Source organism: Hoplias malabaricus, chromosome 16 (genome assembly GCF_029633855.1).
Source record: "Hoplias malabaricus isolate fHopMal1 chromosome 16, fHopMal1.hap1, whole genome shotgun sequence".
Classification (NCBI taxonomy): domain Eukaryota; kingdom Metazoa; phylum Chordata; class Actinopteri; order Characiformes; family Erythrinidae; genus Hoplias; species Hoplias malabaricus.
The window spans coordinates 18,593,320-18,615,362 of NC_089815.1; the positions used below are offsets into that span (position 1 = coordinate 18,593,320).

At 39.5% G+C, this 22,043-nt stretch overlaps 1 pseudogene; it reads left to right on the forward strand.

Moving 5' to 3' along the window:
- Window positions 1–1,042: 1,042 nt before the first annotated feature.
- Window positions 1,043–19,754, forward strand: LOC136671361 (granzyme B-like; annotated as a pseudogene).
- Window positions 19,755–22,043: the final 2,289 nt, after the last annotated feature.

Genomic DNA, 22,043 nt, shown 5'->3' on the forward strand with positions numbered 1-22,043 from the left:
GCCGAGTATTCTGTCAGGACAGGACAGAGAGCTGACAATTGCGGAACACAGTAAACAGTTTTTTTAATGATGTTATCCAAAGGAGTAATCACAAGGCAAGCAAGGTTCAAAAACAGGGAGCAAACAGTACCTCAGAGGATAAGCGAAAACCGTAGTCGAGAAACCAGGCAGAGTTCAAAAACCGAAGAATACAGACAGTACCAAAAGGGACAAGGCAGGAGACATAAACCGGAATAACAGGCAAGAAGTAGGCAATAAGAAATCATCAGACTGATAACAAGAGAATGCGTTGTAAGCTGGGATGAACCACTGCAATACTCAGCAGAGAACAGTTCAGTGATAGGGGTATAAATAGGGAAACAAACAGGTGTGTAATTAGAATTCAGGCGAGGGGTGGGTAGTCATGTGACTGACGGGTGCATTCTGGGAATTGGAGTCCTGGGATGTAGGCGTGACAATCTCACATTATTGCATTCAGTTTTTATTCACAATTTGTTTAGTGTCCCAACTTTTTTGGAATCTGGTTTATACACTTATCATTCATATTATCACCCCCACTTACCATACAGGTGCATTAGTAAAAACTCAATTTCCAGAAAAGTTGGGATGAACTTTTTGTAAAAAGGAATAAAAACAAGAACCTGTATTTAACTGACAAAAGCATGAAGAATAATTTCCAAATATTTCTCTGACCAACTTGATGTTGTTTTGTACGTATAACATTTTGAATGTGGTGTCTGCAACCCACTCCACAAAAGATGGAACGGGCAAAATAGGAGTGAAAAGCTTACAGAAAATGTGTGTAACAATATGTGAAAGAAAATAAGCAGGTGAATATAAGAGGTATAGAAACTAGTAAAAATCATTAATTGCTCAATAATTTATGCTGCACTTCATGAGGGAATTGTCAAGAGTTCAAACAAAATATTTTTCAACACATGATTGCAAATAGTTTCAGTATTTTATTATTTAAGATGATTCTGAAAATATGGAGAACTACAAGTCCATGTAAGGTAAGGATAGACACCAATGTTGAATGAGCATGAGAGCCCTTAGACTGCATGGTACCATAATACACATTGCCACTTGATCTTGGGGGTACTTAAAAAAAAAACTTTTGTAACTTAACATAGTCTGCCACTGCATCAAGAATTTTTAAAAGACTTTAATGCGTCACTGCTGGACACACTAAATTTGAGCAGTGTTTTCCACTACACCAAACCAATTGTAGTCTAAAGACAATATCAGTGTATCTCTTATTTGCACTGAATACAAATAATATAAATATCTATGGTAACAATTTTTTGCTATTTGATAGCTGGTTGTATATCATAGTAAATAATCTGCTCCCTACCCAACAAAATAGGGTTTGGTTCTCCCTCTGGGAAAGCTTGAATCCCTGGGGCAGACTCCCAACACTAAGCTACCTCTGTAATATGATTAGAATGGATGTTGTTCTCGATAAAATTTACCCCACCACCAAATGAGACAGACACAAACAGAGCTGTTGAAGTAGTGATACCAACTTTAAAGTCTGCATGAAATGTGTTGGAATTTGAGTGATTTATACATTTTATTGTTACAGTGAAAGTATAATTGTAATCTCTCCAGTTTCTCTCTTTCAGCTAGTGTTGATGTTGGAATAATAAATGACACAGAGGCTAAACCCCACTCCAGACCCTATATGGTGTCTCTCCAAGTAAATGGGAGTCACCGCAGTGATGGCTTCCTTGTGTCTGAGAAATTTGTGATGACAGCTGCACATTGCTGGAAAAGGTAAGCTTTGTTTTTACAACATTTCCAATTCAAAGCTTTGGCATTTCTGTGCTGATTAGGGATATTCTTCTACACAGTTAGGTCTGTGTGCTCCTTCTGTTTTGTCCCTAAAGTAACCAGCAAAAAGCATAACCCAAGAGTGTAAAGTGTTGTAATGTGTCTCCTTATGTGTTCTTGTCCCTGTTAGTTTTGTTTCTAACCTGTGTGTTCCTGCTTAATACACTTTTGTGTGTCATGGTCTTTCACCTTGGTGACTAATTGTTTACTTCATAGAAACACAGCATTTTTGTGAAAGTTGAATATTGAATATTCTGTTGAATATTCAATAAAGCCTAACGCCAATAATTCAAACCAATGTCAGTGTAGTTGCTTAGTTCTTAGTTTTCTTATGGCCACTTATGACGTAGGGCACTGTAAACATAGTTCTGACTCATAGCCATTACATTGCACTTCCAAAGTTACTGCAAAGCAAGCATTCACTGACTACAGAAGTACTGTTACTTGGTGATTTATTTGAAGACTTCTACTCCATTCAAAGTTATTTCCAAATCTACAGCAGCATATAACTTTCCAGTATATAAAATTGCAGACTAATAAGAATAATGCATGGCTTATGTGGCAAATGTGTGGTTTAGGTCAAAAGCTATGATACACAACGATCTTCTTGAATCCTTCTGCTTGACCTAGCACTTGCACATTAGTAATTGTGACTAACAACCAATAGGAAGCTGTCACATATATGAATACTTAGAAACAATCAATAGGAAAACAACCATTAAGGATCATTAAATAAAACAAACATTTGGCTCTTACAGTCTGATTAACAAAACATGTCACTCCATAAAACATCAGAAATCCCGAGGACAGCTCCTAGATCACTGTGGTGTTCCTTACCACAGATCTGGTACAGAGTTCAGAATGGTGAAATATGATTATTATGATTATAAATTAAAAAGTGTAATAATGCATAATTGTGGTTCATGAAGATTAATCCAGTTTACATGAACTGTTTTGGATCAGCCTGCCGGTGTAACGAAACCGGAATGGGGCAGACGCTTGCAGATGAAAACAGGATTTTATTGATACAGGGAAGAATATTCATGAGGCAGAACACAATACACAGGATAACTGAGGACAAGAACAAACAGTCTCAATAACATAACCCAGATGACAACAGATGGCAAGAAATGGGACCAGTCAGCCTGATTCTCAAAACAATATATTCTTAGAAATTTTCCCAACTCTTGGTTCATACGCTCACACTGACCATTAGACTGGGGGTGATACCCTGACGTGAGGCTAACGTTCACTCCTAGCATCTCAAAAAATGCTGACCGCACTCGAGAGGTAAACTGGGGTCCTCTATCTGAAACTATATCTTCAGGGATACCATAGAAATGGAAGACATGGTTAAACAAAGTCTCAGCAGTTTGGAAAGCCGTAGGCCGGTTAGGGAAAGGGATAAACCTGACTGCACATGAGAACCTATCTATTATCTTGAGTATAACTGTGTGGCCTTGTGACAAGGGTAAATCAGTGATGAAATCTACAGTTATGTGTGACCAGGGGCGAGATGGGACTGGTAAGGGCATAAGCTTGCCAGCATGGAAGGTTGTAGGAATTTTACACTGAGAGCATGTGGAGCAAGAAGAAACGAAGTGATGCACATAAGAAAACATGTTCTCCCACCAATATCTACCCTTGATTAACTGCATGGTATGTGTCTCCCCTGGATGGCCTGAAGTAAGGGCTGAGTGGGCCCAAGTAATGAGTTTGTCTCTACACTGTTTAGGTACAAATTTTCTCCCCCTAGGACATTGAGTAGGAATACTACTATGGGAAAGTTCCTGATCTATCTCCTCATCAATCTCCCATCTAACAGGGAAAACCGAAAACCGAAACCGACGGGGGAGTAGTGGCCGACTCTGAAGGCATGTATATTTGAGATAGGGCGTCAGCCTTAACATTACGGGTGCCCGGGAGATAGGATATGGAGAAATTAAAACGAGAGAAAAATAGAGACCAACGAGCCTGATGAGGATTCAGTCTTTTAGCAGATTTCAAGTTTTATAGATTTTTGTGGTATATGAGCACCACAAAAGGGTGTAACGCCCCCTCTAGCCAATGGTGCCATTCCTCTAGAGCTAGTTTAATGGCTAGGAGTTCTGTCACCTATACCATAATTACGTTCAGCAGAAGACATTTTGTGCGAATAAAAGGCTATGGGATGCAATTTCTTAGGTTCACCAACCCTTTGTGATAAAATGGCATCTACCTCAACAACAAAGGGCTGAGAGGGGTCCGGATGTTTTAAAACGGGAGCGGTCGTAAACATTTCTTTTAAATTCTCAAATGCCTCCTGAGCTTCCGTATTCCAAATCAGACCTTTAGGATTACCCTTCAGCAAATTAGTCAAGGGTGAGGCCTTGCTGCTAAAATTTCGTACAAACCGGATTCCAAAAAAGTTGGGACACTAAACAGATTGTGAATAAAAAATGAATGCAATGATGTGGAGGTGCCAACATCTAATATTTTATTCAGAATAGAACACAAATCACAGATCAAAAGTTTAAACTGAGAGAATGTATCATTTTAAGGGAAAAATATATTGTTTCAAAATTTCATGGTGTCAACAAATCCCAAAAAAGTTGGGACAAGGCCATTTTTTACCACTGTGTGGCATCCCCCCTTCTTACAACACTCAACAGACATCTGGGGACAGAGGAGACCAGTTTATCAAGTTTAGAAATAGGAATGCTCTCCCATTCATGTCTAATACAGGCCTCTAACTATTCAATCGTCTTGGGCCTTCTTTGTCGCACCTTCCTCTTTATGATGCGCCAAATGTTCTCTATAGGTGAAAGATCTTGACTTCAGGCTGGCCATTTCAGTACCCGGATCCTTCCCCTACGTAGCCATGATGTTGTGATTGCTGCAGAATGTGGTCTGGCAGTATTTTGTTGAAAAATGCAGGGTCTTCCCTGAAAGAGATGACATTTAGATGGGAGCATATGTTGTTCTAGAACCTGAACATAGTTCTCTGCATTAATGGTGTCTTTCCAGATATGCAAGCTGCCCATGCCACAAGCACTCATGCAACCCCATACCATCAGTGATGCAGGCTTCTGAACGGAGCGTTGATAACAACTTGGGTTATCCTTGTCCTCTCTGGTCCGGATGACATGGTGTCCCAGTGTTCCATAAAGAACTTCAAATCATGACTCATCTGACCACAGAACAGTCTTCCATTTTGCCACACTCCATTTTAAAAGACCCCTGGCCCAGTGCAAACGTCTGAGCTTGTTCAGCTTGCTTAGAAATGGCTTCCTCTTTGCACTCTAGAATTTCAGGTGGCAACAGCGGATGGCACGGTGGATTGTGTTCACTGACAATGCTTTCTGGAAGTATTCCTGAGCCCATTCTGTTATTTCCTTGACAGAGGCATTCCTGTTTGAGGTGCAGTGACGTTTAAGGGCCCGGAGATCACGAGCATCCAGTAGAGTTTTACGGCCTTGACCCTTACGCACAGCAATTGTTCCAGTTTCTCTGAATCCTTTGAGGATGTTATGCACGGTTGATGATGATAACTTAAAAGTCTTTGCTATTTTACGCTGGGTAACACCATTCTGGTATTGCTGCACTATCTTTCTGCACAACGATGGTGGAATTGATGATCCTCTTACCATCTTGGCTTCAGAGAGCCATTGACACACTGAGACGCTCTTTTTATACCCAATCATGTTGTCAATTGACCTAATTAGTGTTAATTGGTCTTCCATCTCTTCGTTATATGCTCAATTTCCTTTTTCCAGCCACTTATTGCTACTTGTTCCAACTTTTTTGGGATTTGTTGATGCCATGAAATTTTGAATCAACATATGTTTCCTTTAAAATGTTACATTTACTCAGATTAAACTTTTGATCTGTCATCTGTGTTCTATTACAAATAAAATATTGACATTTGCCATCTCCACATTATTGCATTCAGTTTTTATTCACAATTTGTTTAGTCTCCCAACTTTTTTGAAATCCGGTTTGTATAAAACAGCGATAGAAATTTGCAAACCCTAGGAACCCCTATAGATCCTTGATGGACGTTGGAGTAGGCCAGTTCAAAATAGCATCAATTTTATGATCATCCATGACAATCCCCTCAGAGCTATGATGTAACCTAAGAATGAGACAGAAGAGAGATGAAATTCACACTTCTCACCATTCACATACAACTGATGTTCCAGGAGACGGGTAAGCGCATTTCTCACATGTTGAACATGACTTTCCCTATCGTGGGAGTAAATTAGTATATCATCGATATACGCAATTACATATACACCAAGCATCTCCCTTAAAACATCATTCTTAAAGGCCTGGAACACTGCTGGTGAATTTTTCAACCCAAAAGGCATTACAGTGTATTCGTAGTGCCCCCTAGTGGTAATAAAGGCCGTTTTCCACTCATCACCTTCACGAATTTGGATTAAGTTGTAGGCACTATGGAGATCTAATTTAGAAAATATGGTAGCACCACGAAGCTGTTCTAAGGCGACCGGGACTAGGGGCAAAGGATAAGAGTAGGTTCTTGATATCTGATTCAGATATCGGGTATCAAGATGTTCTACAGGAATCTGGAGCTTCTCTACCAGCCTGGAGTGAATAAAATTTCCTTCCGTCCTGGAATCTATTAAGGCTGAAAACACAAATAGATTTGGAGCAATCAAACATTACAGGGAGGAAAAAGAACTTAGATACCAACCCCAACATGGGTGCACTCACCGCATTATACCATAATCTATTCCACATACTTTCCTGGGGTCGGTACCATGGTTCTACGAGGGCAACTCCTACACTCCCGTATTACATGACCGAGAATCCCACAGTACAGTCACAGACCTCCCTGCAGACGACGGAGCCTTTCCTCTTGAGACAGGCGAAACCCATCCCATTGCATAGGTTGGGGTGACTCTGGATCTAGGTGAGAGTCCTCAGAGAGATGCTGATGCACAGGGATGATCCGATGCGGATTACTGATGGCTATAGTGGATGTAGGGAGTTTACGTGAACCTCTATCACGTCTCAGTTGATCGAGATGAATGGCCAGAGGTATGATCTCGTCTAATGACAAGCAATCATCCTTACATGCCATCTCAGTCCGAATGTCAGAATTTAATCCATTTCTGAAGGCTATGGTCAAGGCAGGGTTGTTCCAACCACTACCGGCTGCAAGAATATGAAATCTTAGCGCATATTCCGACATGGATTGAGTACCCTGTTTAAGTTGTAATAGTAGTTCCCATAAAGAACGTCCCTCATGCGGATGATCAAACACAGTCTTGAATTCTTGGAAAAATTTCTTGTACGTGTAAGATTGAACGGTGGTCCAAACGGCCATTGCCCAGTCTAACGCCTTGCCTGTTAACCGAGAAATCATTGATTGCATTGATTAGGGGAACCGTTAAACATCTCTGGTTTACTGACCAAGAAAGGACTTTGCTCAGTTGTAACAGGGGAAGGAGGAGGATGAGCAGGAATAAGTTGTCCCATAGTATTTGTTAAAGCCGTTCGTTGTTCTTGCTGTTCACATTGATGTTGAGTAAGAGTGTCATGGGACTTAGCGAATCCAGAAGTTGGTGGTGTTGTCCCAGTAATAGTCCTTGGTTACTAATGGCAGTATGAATCCCGTCGGTATCCGCCGTCTGCATAATGAGGGCAAAGTATTACTGTAACGACACCGGAACAGGGCAGACGCTTGCAGATGAAAACAGGATTTTATTGACACAGGAAGGCAGAATACAATACACAGGATAACTGAAGACAAGAACAAACAGTCTCAATAACATAACCCGGACGACAACAGAAAACACGATCAGCCCAAACATGATAGAAACACAGTAATCGAAGTACAAAGATAGCAGCTCAGTATACCTAATGCGACCGAAGGCAATACTTCACAACGAGCAAGTAACAGGCAGTCCTAATATACCCACATGCTGAGTTATCCAGGTGACACAGATTAGACATGGGGGATGATAAACGAGGAAGCTTTCCCTGACTGGCTGACCGTGGGCATGTGACAGGAACTTGGGACAGAGTGGGATCCTGGGAATTGAAGTCCACCCTGTTTTGAGGATTCATAGAGGGGTGGGGAGACTCAATAGGTATGACCCCTGGACCAAATTATAGTAAAAAACTGATGTTCCACTGTACAAGGACAAATCTACTGCCTTCCTCACTGTCTTCTGTGGGAATGCTACAGAATATTATCAGTTAATCAGTTTCGTGTTGAACTCTTTCTCTGAACAGCAAACCAGTGCTAACAGCAGTGTTGGGAGCCCATAACCTGAAAAACAACAAAGACGGATCTATCATGATGGAGGTGGAGAACTACACAGCTCATCCACATTACAATAACAACAATCAAGACAATGATATCATGCTTTTAAAGGTAGGTGCCTGAAGAGAAACAACAGAACATGACACAAATGACTTGAAGGAGCAATCAGTAATATTCTCCAATTATTTTTTTCACATTTTAAAACAACTACTGACCTTAGTGGCCTGGACGTATTAGAGATCCTGTACTAAATCAATTTTAAAAACAACCTGTTCAATATGGATTTAACCACTCTATGGAGAATAAATGTGCTCCATCAGGGAATAAAGATGCAAATTGTTTCTTCATTTCATGTGCAATGAAATATACAAATAATAAATGATCATATTCATAAATACCGTTTCCTGTATTTTTCATGGAGAAATGATATACTGCTCCTTTAAAATGAACCATTTGAACACTGATAGCACAGTCTCAGTGTATCTAACATTTAATGACAGCTGACTCATTTAACTGAAGATTATGAGTTACTATCTTATCTTATCTGAATTTGTATTTTTTGAACTGTGGACTGGATCGCCATTCCTCAAAGAGAGGAGGACATCAAATCTAACACTGACTGCAGTGTTGCAGGCTGGGGAAAAATAGGAGCCAAAAAATACCAGAGTGACCGTCTTCTGGAGACAAAAACCACAACTGCAGACAAGACAAGCTGCAGTAATCTCTATGACAGAGCTCTGACCCCAAACATGTTCTGTGCAGTTTATCCTGGAGGAGCGTGCATGGTGCATATGAATAAGAATTTTAAATATAGACAATCTGTTGTGGTGGTGGCACAGTGGCGCAGCAGGTAGTGTTGCTGTCACACAGCTCCAGGGACCTGGGGGTTGTGTGTTCAATCCCCGCTCCAGGTGACTGTCTGTGAGGAGTTGGTGTGTTCTCCCTATGTCTGTGTGGGTTTCCTCCAGGCTCTGGACCCACCGCGACCCTGAAGTGGATAAGTGTCTGTTGTGACATTTTTGTTTTGACCTGTTCCAACAAAAAACACATAGAAATCTGTCAGTAACCAAATATCTGCATTTTTGCCCTGGATCAAATCTATTGTTGGAAAGATGTAATCTGAGTTTAGCCAATGATGGGGAGAAAAGAAGCATCTGCCTGCTTTAATTTCAATAAAAACATTTCTCAAGCATGCTCCTATCTCTCTGTGCTTTCAAAGATGTGATATTTTATATAAAATGTTCAGGAAGACAGATAGTTTTCATTTTTATTCATTTTTTGCAACTGCAGTGGGACCCAAACCTATGCCAAGTTGTAGAAACCCCTCAATCCAGTGATTTCTGCTACTTCATGCTTAATATATTATGAACCTCTAATCTCTTTAGAAAAGTGTGAAATTAAATGGGATGCTCTGGAGCAAGCACATGAACATACGCATAAGCTCACCACGCCGAATTCCAAGCATAGTATTGAGGTGTAAAAAATCCACGCAGTACTGGGCTTTGGAGTTGAATTGCATTCTCTGGAGCTATGAAGATCCATACAATATATCTGGGGTGGCTGAAGTCATTTTCGGATACAGAACTAATCATCCAACATCAGTACTTGAAATCACTTTTCTCTTGTGCCAAAATGGTGTCAAATTCTCACAGAAATATTCCAACATCAATAAAAATATTCTTAAAAGAGCAGAAGCCTTAAATACAGTAAAAGTTTAATAATAACAACAATAATCCATCCATCCATCCATTATCTGTAACCGCTTATCCAATTTAGGGTCGCGGGGGGTTCAGAGCCTACCTGGAATCATCGGGCGCAAGGCGGGAATACACCCTGGAGGGGACGCCAGTCCTTCACAGGGCAACACAGACACACACACATCCACTCACACACTCACACCTACGGACACTTTCGAGTCGCCAATCCACCTGCAACGTGTGTTTTTGGACTGTGGGAGGAAACCGGAGCACCCGGAGGAAACCCACGCGGACACGGGGAGAACTGCTCACAGACAGTCACCCGGAGCGGGAATCGAACCCACAACCTCCAGGTCTCTTAAACAATCTCAGTTTCTTAATAAGTGGCTGAAATAAAATCTGTATTTGGTAGTTTTCTATAAAAAAGCACAAAGGTGCCATACACATGTAAATAGGTTCTGGAATGTAGGCACTCCAAATATGAGAGGTGCTGGATCTTGTTCCGACAGGATGTGCCTCAAATTAAAACATGCTTAGGACTCTGTTTTTGTGGCTGCACGCTGGGGATAAACCCCCTTAGCAATGCTAAAATTCAGAAAAAGTGTCTATTCTGCCTATTGCAGGTCAGTGGAGCATCACAATGCAGCTCTTATTTGGGTAACATTTTAATTACAGCCTGCTAATTACTGGGTAAGTACAGAGTAAGTACCTGTTAATAAGCTGTAAGATAAAATAAGTACTGAATAAGTAAAGAGTATGATGCTCGAAATGTGTGGTTATTACTGAGTATTTTACAAATAAGGAAGAAGAGCAAAAGAGAAACACCCATTTCATCATTAGTCAGCTATGTACATAAAATGGCTTAATACATATAGGCAAAAAAGTGTAAAATATCTCCAAAGTATGTAATGATGATCATTGTAAATCACATGTCCTGAACCTAATGAGTACATAGCACCATGAAACTCTGCTAGTGTCTGTAATTAAAGTAGCTGACCATGTCCTTCCCTGTATGTGCATTGTAAATAATTTTAAATGATATAGAATTACATTCAGAAGTACAGTGATGTCATACTTTTATTCAATTTTGTAATCTATAATTATGCTGAGAACTACAAATGGATTCAGAACGTAGTTACATGCCTTATTTGTAAAGTATTTGTAAGATTATTACCCAGTAATAAGCACATATTTCTACTATACCATTTGTTTACTCAGTACTTATTTTATCTTACGCCTTACTTAACAGGTACTTACCCTGTAATTTTGGTGTGCCTTATTTGTATAGTATTTGTAAGATACCATGGGAAATCCTTTGAAGTTGGCAGCATGCAGCAATGATCTGCCCCGTCTCTATCAAATCGTAACTTGCAGTTATATCCTAACATAAAAATAAATCAGACCATTAATATGTGCGTCCTGAGGTGCAGAATAACACCGGAATAATTTCAAAATTTCCAATACATCCCCCATCTCAGAATACACACAGATTAATCAGGGGATGAATAGATATTTAAGAGAAACACAATTTGGTTAATTGGCGCCTCACTGTATATGCAGGCACCACTTAAGGTGGGGAGAGAGGGGGGAAAAAAACGAGATGCTGGTGAATAACAAATTAAGCTTTTCAAAGCATATATAATAAAAGGATCTCAGACTGATATCGGCACGAGTTACTCGTTGTTCCTCAGTTTTTTAATCGTTTAATACTCTTCGGTTCTTTGTCGAAACTAAAACATTAAAATCTTCTGTGGAAAACCTCCCTCACCACACGTTAGAGTATAACTTACCGCCTATACGTATATCCCTCTGGTGTGCTTAAAGTAGGAGAGCTATGCAGCGGAAAAACGAATTCCGACGGTAATGACTGAGCCAATCAACAATTATTTGAGGCTTGGATAAACAGAAAACCCATGGTAATGTCTACTATGCAGAACATTTCTCTTTCCACCACGCAAGAACTTAGCAACACCATTATGCTACATTTTATCAGCACAAATTCACAAATATAAAAATACACATATTGCTAGCTAGCTACCTACTCGCTGCCTTTGTGTTTTCAGCGGGAATTCCCCTTACTTCGCGAACATTCCACACAACTCTCAGCGTAGTAATCTACAATCTGCCTCAAATTAGTCCGGTGTGTCCATCCGTCACTGGAATCCGATGGTAATGACAGTCAGCAACAAATTAGCAGCAATTAACAATTATTTGAGGATTGGACAAACAGAAAAAAAAAAACCATTGAAACGCTAACTAACTAAATTATTCTCCTTTCAACACGCAAGAAAGGGGCAACATCATTATTTTATCAGCAAAAAATACATTCTCCTCGCCGTCTTTGTATTTTCAGCGGGAATTCACCTTACTTTCCCGAACATTCCCCACAACACTCAGCGAAGTGATCTACACTCTGCCTCAAATTAGTCCGGTGTGTCCCTCCGCCACTGGAATTACACAACTACTCTTTTCTACACTTTCAATTTTCGGATTAAAATCTGTGGAAAATCTCCCTGACTTCAGAGTATAACTTGTATAACACTGTATAATTCTCTGGTGTGCGTAACGTATTCAGAGCAAAAAACGGCGAGCTGTGCAGCGGAAAAACGAACACCGATGGTAGCAATTAATTATTCGAGCAGCAGTCAGCAGCAATTAACAATTATTCGAGGATTGGACAAACAGAAAAAAAAAACATGTAAATGCTATCTAATATGAGGAATTATTATCCTTTCAACACGCAAGAAAGGGGAATTAGCTACTTTGTCAGCAAAAAATACTATAAAAATATATATTCACCTCCCCGCCATCGTGTTTTCTGCGGGAATTCACCTTCCTTTCGCGAACATTCCACAACGCTCAGCGGAATAATCTGCACTCTGCCTCAAATTAATCCTTAGTCAGGTGTGTCGCTCCGCCACTGGAAGTAGTCAACACAGTCCATATTTTATCTGAAATATTATGTAATTATTTAACTGGAATTGTGAGGTTTATCCGGTGTGAAAACTGATAAGCATAATGTTTTAATGGTTTTCTACTAATTGTTCTGTAGAGTGAAAAAATGGCGCCAAGTGTTTAATAGATCATCTGCATTGCACCTCCTCCCAATTTTCATTTATTTTTTTCAACGTGTAACTTACAGACATGAGTTAAATGAACATTGACAACGCAGACAAAACTCACAAATAGTCAAGACAATAGATTACTCTAATTTTAAATTTGGAAAACCGAAAAACTTGAGTTCATTATTAAAAACTTGTAATGACATGTCAAACTGAAGAGAAATAATAAGTTCATGTAACTTAATGAGGCTATAATGTTTTACAGTGCAGTAATAACCACATATTTCTACTATCATACCCTTTACATATGGCTTACTTAACAGTACTTAAACGTAATTTACTTTTACTTTAATTTAAACGTGTTACCGCTATTTTGAACTGTGCCACTCTGCCTTAGACTTTCATCTCTACTCCCAGGTATCAATCTGCAACTGCATGGAGTCCTGCACAAAGATGATAGACCACTCTTCACTTATTTAATTTACAGTTCCAATGGATGCTACATATTTTCAGGAAATAAATTAATTCACAAAACCAAGTACAAAAAAAGTAAAAAAAAAAAAAAATAATAATACCCAGGCCTTTTATTTGCTACTTTACCAATGGTGGCAATCTCAAAAACAAAGAAAGAGACTTCCAGCTTCTTATGAACAGCATGCTTCTCCTAGCTGCCCCAATCGTACCCAAACATTTGAAAAAATCTGAGCTAGACACATCACCTTATCTCTAACCAAATAAGGTTTTATAAAACTGTGAAGTTCCAATGCTACCTATATATATTAGAAGGCTTGAGAAGACTTTTAAAAGACTAAAATGTGACACCCCTTTACCTTTAAGGACAATGTTAAAGTGTGTTTAGTCACAAACTTCAATTTTACAAAAACTGAAAATCCTGCAGCGTCACTAATTGCAAGACTGCTACACGATTCTGTCTCAGAAAAAAAAAAAAAAAAACTCTGTGGTGGTACTCTCAAGAGCACATATTCAGTACATTTTTAAGTTGTGTACAGATTTTTAAGTTGTGTTGATTCAAATGCACCATTTATCTCCAGGACTTATAATGTATTATTTTATTTTGCAAAATAATATAATGTAAATACAGTATAATGCAGTGTTTATTGGTAATTTACAATGTTCATGTCACGATTTGCATGAGCAAAGACTAAGGCTTGTGATATATTAAACACATTTAATTGGCATGTCAAGACAAGAAAAAGACTAAATCAAAACAGCTCTCCTAAACACCTCACACCAAATGATCAAAATGCCACAATTCCATCAATATTCACATTATTTTATTCCTACTTTGAAAATTTGTCTGCAAAAGTGAAATCACTTGAAAAGTCATTTGGTGTAAGGTTGACATAACCAGATTTCTATGGTGGCAAGAGGGCCAATACATTATTTTTAGACATTTCTTCTAATTATTGTTAGGTGCACATATTATTGATACAAGCTTCTGTTGTGAAAAATAATTTTATTATTTTGTGTTAGTGGACAAATATCCTTAAATGATGATTAGTTAAAATTAGAAAGTATAATTACATATTCATTGTATGAAACCTTGTATTCATATGAATGATTAACCAGTATTTTAACCATGCATTTAAACAGTTTAGAATCTGCACACTAACTGGCATGCTGACTCAGTGTTTACACCTTTCTAAATTCTTAGACCTCTCTGTACTTAGGAAACACATAAATTACAACTGTTAGCCAAAAGGGGGAGTTGAACTTTAGGGCATCTCAGTGACCTTAAGTCCATCAGTGACCTTAAGTCCATTAGTGACCCCTCTGAATCTTGGTGACAGAAAAGGAATGTGGGTAATAAAACCTACAGAGTCAGAAGGGCATGATGAGTGTTTTGGGGTCATAGGTGCATGGGAAACCTGCACGTGAGGAACCTGAGTACTAACATGTCTAATTATGCATATTAATATATGTTAATCAGCCAGAAACGCCTTGCCAGCAGGGTATACGTCATTTGGGGTATAAAAACTGTGGAGTCAGATGGGAAGGTCACGCCTCCCTCAGGAGAGAGGTTGTATTTTGGATCTTTTGGAGATCTTCTAAATTTTAATTACTTTGGGAACGGTCTAAAAAGAACATTAATTCTTCAATTGGTGACCCCGGACGTGCGGAAGTGTGAGAACAAGACCGACTTCGGACTCCTTTCCACTCGCGGCCGCAATTTATTGAGGTGGGTGAGCAGACCCTGTTTTATTCAAATTCTGCATATTGGAATTTCTAAATCAGAGTGGTGCGGAGGCCTGAAGGCGGTCTAATTTATTTTAAATATGTTTTTATAATTTTTTATTGGTTTATACATTTGGGGTTGCTTGGTTATGGAATTTAAAAATGGTATAGATGGATGTTGTGCCCATCATGGTATTTAAAAATGGTATAGATGGATGTTGTGCCCATCATGGTATTTAAAAATGGTATAGATGGATGTTGTGCCCATCTGAGATAGAGTGGTGGCGTCCTCAGCTCGGAACCTGACGAGGTTTCATGTTAATAGCCTGGTCTAAGGGTAGGCCGTGAGAGTTCGTCTCCTCAGAAGTATATTAAAAATAGCAGCGGAAGTTGTCCCCGCGAAATGATTAAAAGAGCGGATGTTGTTCCCGCCACAATTTGTTGTATATTTTAATGAAATTTGATTGTGTATTCATGTTTTATGTCTGTTATGAGACATGACTGTCGTGTATGTTTTTGCTCGCTAGAGGGCGATAGAGGAGTGTCTTGCTGTGTATGTGTATGTGTGTGTGTCAGCTGAAAGAATTTTTTTTTTTGGGGAGAAAATGGAGAAAGTGGGGGACTGATCAACCCCCTTTTCTTCTGCGGTTGCTTTTGAGTGTGTGTGTGGAGAACTATCAATGTGCTGTAAAGAGCCATAAATTTTATGTGAGTGTGTTTAGAGAAAAGGGGGGAATGGACATCTCTGCCTAGAGAGTGTCAGAGAGAGAGTGTGTTTAAAGAGAACGGAAAGTGTCAGAAAGAGAGATTTAGAAATTAATAGGGAAAGAAATTTGTAATGGTATAAATTATGAGCTTCGTTCAAGGACAGTTATTTAAAGAATATGAACCTCAATAAAATGAGGGGTTTGTTTATCTATGACAATGAGCCTGAACGGAAGACGTTTTAAAACAAAATATATAAAGTAAATTAAATGAGCTTTCTTGGAGACTATACATTAAGAAAATATAGACAATGAGCTCCAGAAAGACGTTTTTAGAGGTTGAGAATAGGAGAAAGGTGAGCAAGGTGTAAAGCTGAGTAATTAATAGGATACATTGGGGTAACTGTAAGCTTTAAACATGGGGAATAAAGGGAAAATTGTTAATTGAACACTTGCTCTAATTTTGAATCTGGTTTCTTTGATATTGTTAATTTAGACTTGTGGTGGATAAAATATATTTTGTATTTTGTTTACTGCTTATTGTCCTAAGAATATTATTTTCCGGTTTAGTTTGTATTTTTTAACTATGGTAGTTAGTCTAAAAATTATTAAAAAAATTATTTTCTGCCATGGTTTCAATTTTTCGTTCATCAAAACATATTTTGTAACTTGCTTGCTAAATTCAGTAGTTCATAAAATTTTGTTTTTGCTTGCTATAATATATCTTGTGATTTAACTGTGGCTTGTGGACTGTTGAGTGTGTCTGGAAATTTGTTTTCGTACCTTAAAAATAGTCTTTTGTTTAATTATGTGTTGTGAGCTCACTGTCCTGTCTTCCTAGCTTTTTTGTTGAGTACAAATTTTATTTCATATATTGGCGTGTTATTAGCTTTTGACTAATAAGCTTTTTCGGTCCGTGGGTCGGTTTCATACTTCATGAAATTAGGCTTGACTTGCTTTTAAATTCAATACTGTGTTTGAAGACGAACTTATGTTTTCTATCCACCTGTGAAATTCTTCACAGGGTTGAGGAGGTTCTGCTTTTATTGGCTGAGTTTGTAAACTTGACTGTAAAACTTTGGACTTTTTCTTTTATATAAACTAAGGCGGACTGTGCTGAGAGCAGCGGCGGCTGCGTGGGCGATTTGCGTGGGTGCTGGGAAACTGTTTTGGTTCACTCTGAATTGCAATGAAACCTAGCGGTGATAATTGATTTGCAATTAAAGGGTGAACTAGAACGAAGACCAATTCAGTTAAGGTCAAATTTTTTAATCAGCTTCTTACAGACAATATGGCTACTACTAGTGATTCACATAATGAATTAAAACACCATTTACGGCGTGGGGAATTGGGAATGGAAATCGTTTGTACAACAAATTGAAATAATAAATGAGGGATTAAAACAGGGAGAAATACATTTTAAAAAGCGGGATATTGTGCACAAAAGTGTGCTCCAGAGATTTGAAATGTGGGCTAAATTACATACAGGGGAGAAAACTTATTTAATCACCGGTATTAATCAGTTGAAAAGAGAGCTGGAGGAAATATTATGTCAGGCTGAAGCAGAGGTTAGTAAGGCTAGCCTTTTCCAAAGACCTAAGGCAAAGACAAGTTTAAAAATAGCTAAAATAGACATTGCGGAGCTTCTAAATTTTAAAATGGCATTCCTCAGTCTCATTACGCAGCTCTTACTTTGACAACAACAGGTCAGTCACACTGGAACGCCGTTTAACTAACTGCCGTGAACACGGAACATAAAGGTATACAATACAGATACACTAGATTACCTCAAAGTTTTGCGTTGTCTCTAGGATTGTTTAATCAGGCCCTGAGGTGGAGTCTGGACTCATGCCAACTGCCAGAAGGTTCCTTATTGATACAATATGTTGATGATATTGCTTTGGCGGCTAAAACACCAGAGATCTGCCTTGAAGCAACCAAGGTGGTTCTTCAATGCTTAGCAGACGCAGGGTACAAGGTATCTAAACAGAAATTACAGTGCTGCAGATCTAGGGTTACTTTCTTAGGGAGAGTAGTTACACAGGGTTCCATGGGCTTGTCTGCCACACACCGGTCCGCTATACTGTCACAAACAAAACCTGAAACTGTGAAAGACATGTTAGCATTTTTAGGACTGACTGGTTACAGCAGACAATACATTACTGACTTTGTCGGACGAACATAACCTTTTAGGGACATGGTGAAATCGCTAGGGATGAGAAATGTGTCTGGTAAGCTGAATTGGACGGTGGAGTCTGAACAGGTGTTTATAGATGTTAAATAAGCCTTATCTGTTGCAGTTGACTTAGCCAGACCTGACTATTCATTACCTTTTTACATGGATGTTTCTGAAACAGACACTGTGATTAATGGTGTACTGTTTCAGAAAAAGGGGGATGGTAGAGCAGTACTAATGTATTTAAGTGTCCCATTGGACCTTATAGAGAGGAGACAATCACAGTGCACAAGACATGTAGCAGGACTGACTAAATTAGTTTAGAAAACAGCACATTTGGTAGCAGGATATCCATTGCGCATTCTAACCACACATAGAGCAGTAGCGTACATAAACTCACAGATGTTCACACTCACTCCATTGAGACAGAGACGCATTCACAAAGCATTGACTGCACCCAACATCACCTATACACACGAAGGAGTCAACATGGCAGATGGGATGTTGGAAGGTCCACCACATGAATGCGAGGAAGAGGTGGAAAGGCAAGGAAAAGTAAGACCAGACTTACAAGCCACACCCATTCCAGGGTCATGGAATTTATGGACGGATGGGTGTGGGTACAGGGCAGATACAGGTGAAGTCAGAGCAGGATACGCAGTAGTTCAGGAAGCGAAGGGGGAAACACATGAGTTTCAGACAGTTATTGCAGACGAAGTGAAACAAAACCCATCGGCGCAGAACGCAGAACTGCTAGCAGTAATTTCAGCATTAGAAGTGGCACATATAGGAAAACAACAAAACACTGGAAAATTAAAAACAATGGTGGCACCCATACATGTCAGCATTAGTGGTTGATCGCATCACTAAATGTCAGATTTGTAACACTCAGAATGTAGCAAAAGCATTTAAACTAGCTCCAGGAAGGTTTCCATTGCCAGATTCTCATGGACATGAGATTCAAATGGATTACACAGATATGATTGACCCCATTAGGAGATATAGATATCTCCTGGTCGTAGTAGATAGATTCTCGGGGTGGGTAGAGGCACTCCCCACTCTGAGGGAAGATGTAAAATCAGTCTGTAAGTTTCTGATTAATTGTTGGATTACGAACCATGGGTTTCCTAGGAAAATTTTTTATTTTTTATATTTTTTCAGATAGCGGGAGTCATTTCACGAGTAAAACACTGCAGTGGGTGGAGCAGTCGTTGGGGCTGCGCCATAGCTATGGTTGTGTGTATCATCCTGCCTCACAAGGTCAGGTGGAGAGGATGAATCAAAATTTGAAAATCAAATTAGCAAAAATCAAACTGACCACGGGCATGAATTGGCTTGATGCCCTTCCAATTGTTTTAATTAGTGTCTGTAGTTCAGTAAATAGAACAATAGGGTTCACTCCTTTTGAATTAGGGAGGGGCATCCCTTTTCCAGGCCCCTCCACCGCGCTTGCGTCCCCCCAGAAACTACCTCAAGCAGAGTACCGACAGCTATATGAAGAACTAAAAGCTGTTTGTAAAGATTTCTCTATACAGGTGCAGGAAAGGAGAGAAGGATCCAGAAGTGACAGTCTCACCCTGGGTCCTCCTGAAGGTCATCAAGCGGAAGTGGTATGAACCTCGCTGGACAGGACCCTACCAGGTGACAGAGAGAACCAGTTGGGCAGTCCGGCTGAAGGGTAAAGGCTTACAGTGGTATCACCTCACACAGTGCAGAGCCGCACCAACACCTAACATCAAACATTCACTGAAGGAAAACAACACCTCAGAAGAGGCTGATCAAGCAGCCTCAACCAACATAGGGGCAGAATAATCCCCTGAGGCAGGGGCATGACAAGGAAAGTCTATCCTTGCCCCCAGCGCAGATCCTTAACAACGGATGAAGAATACATTTTAACACATACACATATAGGGCTCATTGTAATCTCTTAGTCCAGAGAGTGAGTTGTAGGACAGAGGTGTCCACTCCTAACAGGAGCGGTGTAATTGCCCTCTACCACCACAATCTGCCATCACGCTCTACCTAAGTCACTCGCCAAGCCGGGGGTGACCTAGGCAGACCAATTTAACATTAATTGCTTACCATTTATCTAAATGTATTGACCTGTCAGTTGGACAGGTCAAAAGGGGGAATTGTTGTGAAAAATAATTTTATTACTTTGTGTTAGTGGACAAATATCCTTAAATGATGATTAGTTAAAATTAGAAAGTATAATTACATATTCATTGTATGAAACCTTGTATTCATATGAATGATTAACCAGTATTTTAACCATGCATTTAAACAGTTTAGAATCTGCACACTAACTGGCATGCTGACTCAGTGTTTACAGCTTTCTAAATTCTTAGACCTCTCTGTACTTAGGAAACACATAAATTACAACTGTTAGCCAAAAGGGGGAGTTGAACTTTAGGGCATCTCAGTGACCTTAAGTCCATCAGTGACCTTAAGTCCATTAGTGACCCCTCTGAATCTTGGTGACAGAAAAGGAATGTGGGTAATAAAACCTACAGAGTCAGAAGGGCATGATGAGTGTTTTGGGGTCATAGGTGCATGGGAAACCTGCACGCGAGGAACCTGAGTACTAACATGTCTAATTATGCATATTAATATATGTTAATCAGCCAGAAACGCCTTGCCAGCAGGGTATACGTCATTTGGGGTATAAAAACTGTGGAGTCAGATGGGAAGGTCAGAACTTTGCGTGGAAGGGCACTAGGTTGCGTTTCTTATGTATTAGTTCTCCTGTTTCCAGTATTAAAAGAAATACTTTGATTTGCTTTGAACTTCACTCGACTGGTCTTTGTAAAACTTCCGGAACGAGCACGCCTCCCTCAGGAGAGAGGTTGTATTTTGGATCTTTTGGAGATCTTCTAAATTTTAATTACTTTGGGAACGGTCTAAAAAGAACATTAATTCTTCACTTCCAGCTGCACACACAGTTATGTTAAGTGCAGGGCACACTGTAAAACCTAACACTCTATGCATTTAAAAAATCAAGTCGACATTACTCATTTTCTTACAATTAGCAGACATCACTTAATCTTGGTAAGTAGTTTGTACTATCTCTTTGAATGACCATGTGTACTTGATGTTACAAGAAAAAACAACTCAATAACCCAAGTTTTAGCTTTCTTGTCTGTCACGTGAACACCCCCAGTCTCAGAACATTTCAAATGGCGGGCACGGATTCCAACAGAGCTGTTCATGTTGGCTGATGGAGATGTGAATTTTCCTCACTTCCTTTCTCGTATTTAGTAAGCATTCCCATGTATAGTTGTATGTAAGTTTTTTTTTCTGAAAACATATTCAAAAACTGCCTGTCAACAAATGTTAACAAACAGTTAAAACAGATAGCTAGCCGGATAAGTTCTATCTGTTGGAGCCTAACCTAGCTAGCGATAACTAAACAAGCGCTAAAGTGCTGCGGTTAAATGGTTAAAAGGGTTTAATTTGACACGTAGCTAGCTAATTAAATCTACACCGCTCATGATTCCTCAAGACATTTGATATGTTTTTCTGAGTCAGTTTTTTCGTGTTCGCCCTTTTGATAGACTGTGCTCTGTTTCGTCTGATTCAACTGATTCATCATACCGCTGCTCATTCCCAATTTTCGGCGGGCTGTGAAGCTGAGGTCTCACGACGCACAAAGTAAGCCAAGCTAACCCTGGACTGCTAGATATTGACCATAGATATGTATTTGTGCCATCGTTTTAAGCCGCTTTAACGACAAACAAGACGTCTCATGCAAAAAACGCAAACTCTTTGACCCGTTCTTTCTTAACTGGAGCTGTAGTTTGCTAGTTACAGTTTGATGCTCCGTTCCATTTTATTCATGCTTCAATTACATTCGGGTGGCTTTAACCGCTTTTTTCAACCAGACTCATATAGTCTTTATATTAGTACGGCATTCCCATGTGGCTTTATAGGAAGGCAGACTGAACAGCTTGTTCGCTCACGTTTGTCTATCTTGCAGACTGAGAAAGGATGTTGTGGAAATGTAAATACTGTCAATTCAGCACTGAAAAAAGAGCACAGCTACTAAGGCATTATCGCTTAAAACATGGGGGCTACACAAGAACTGTCCCCTTCCCCTGCCTT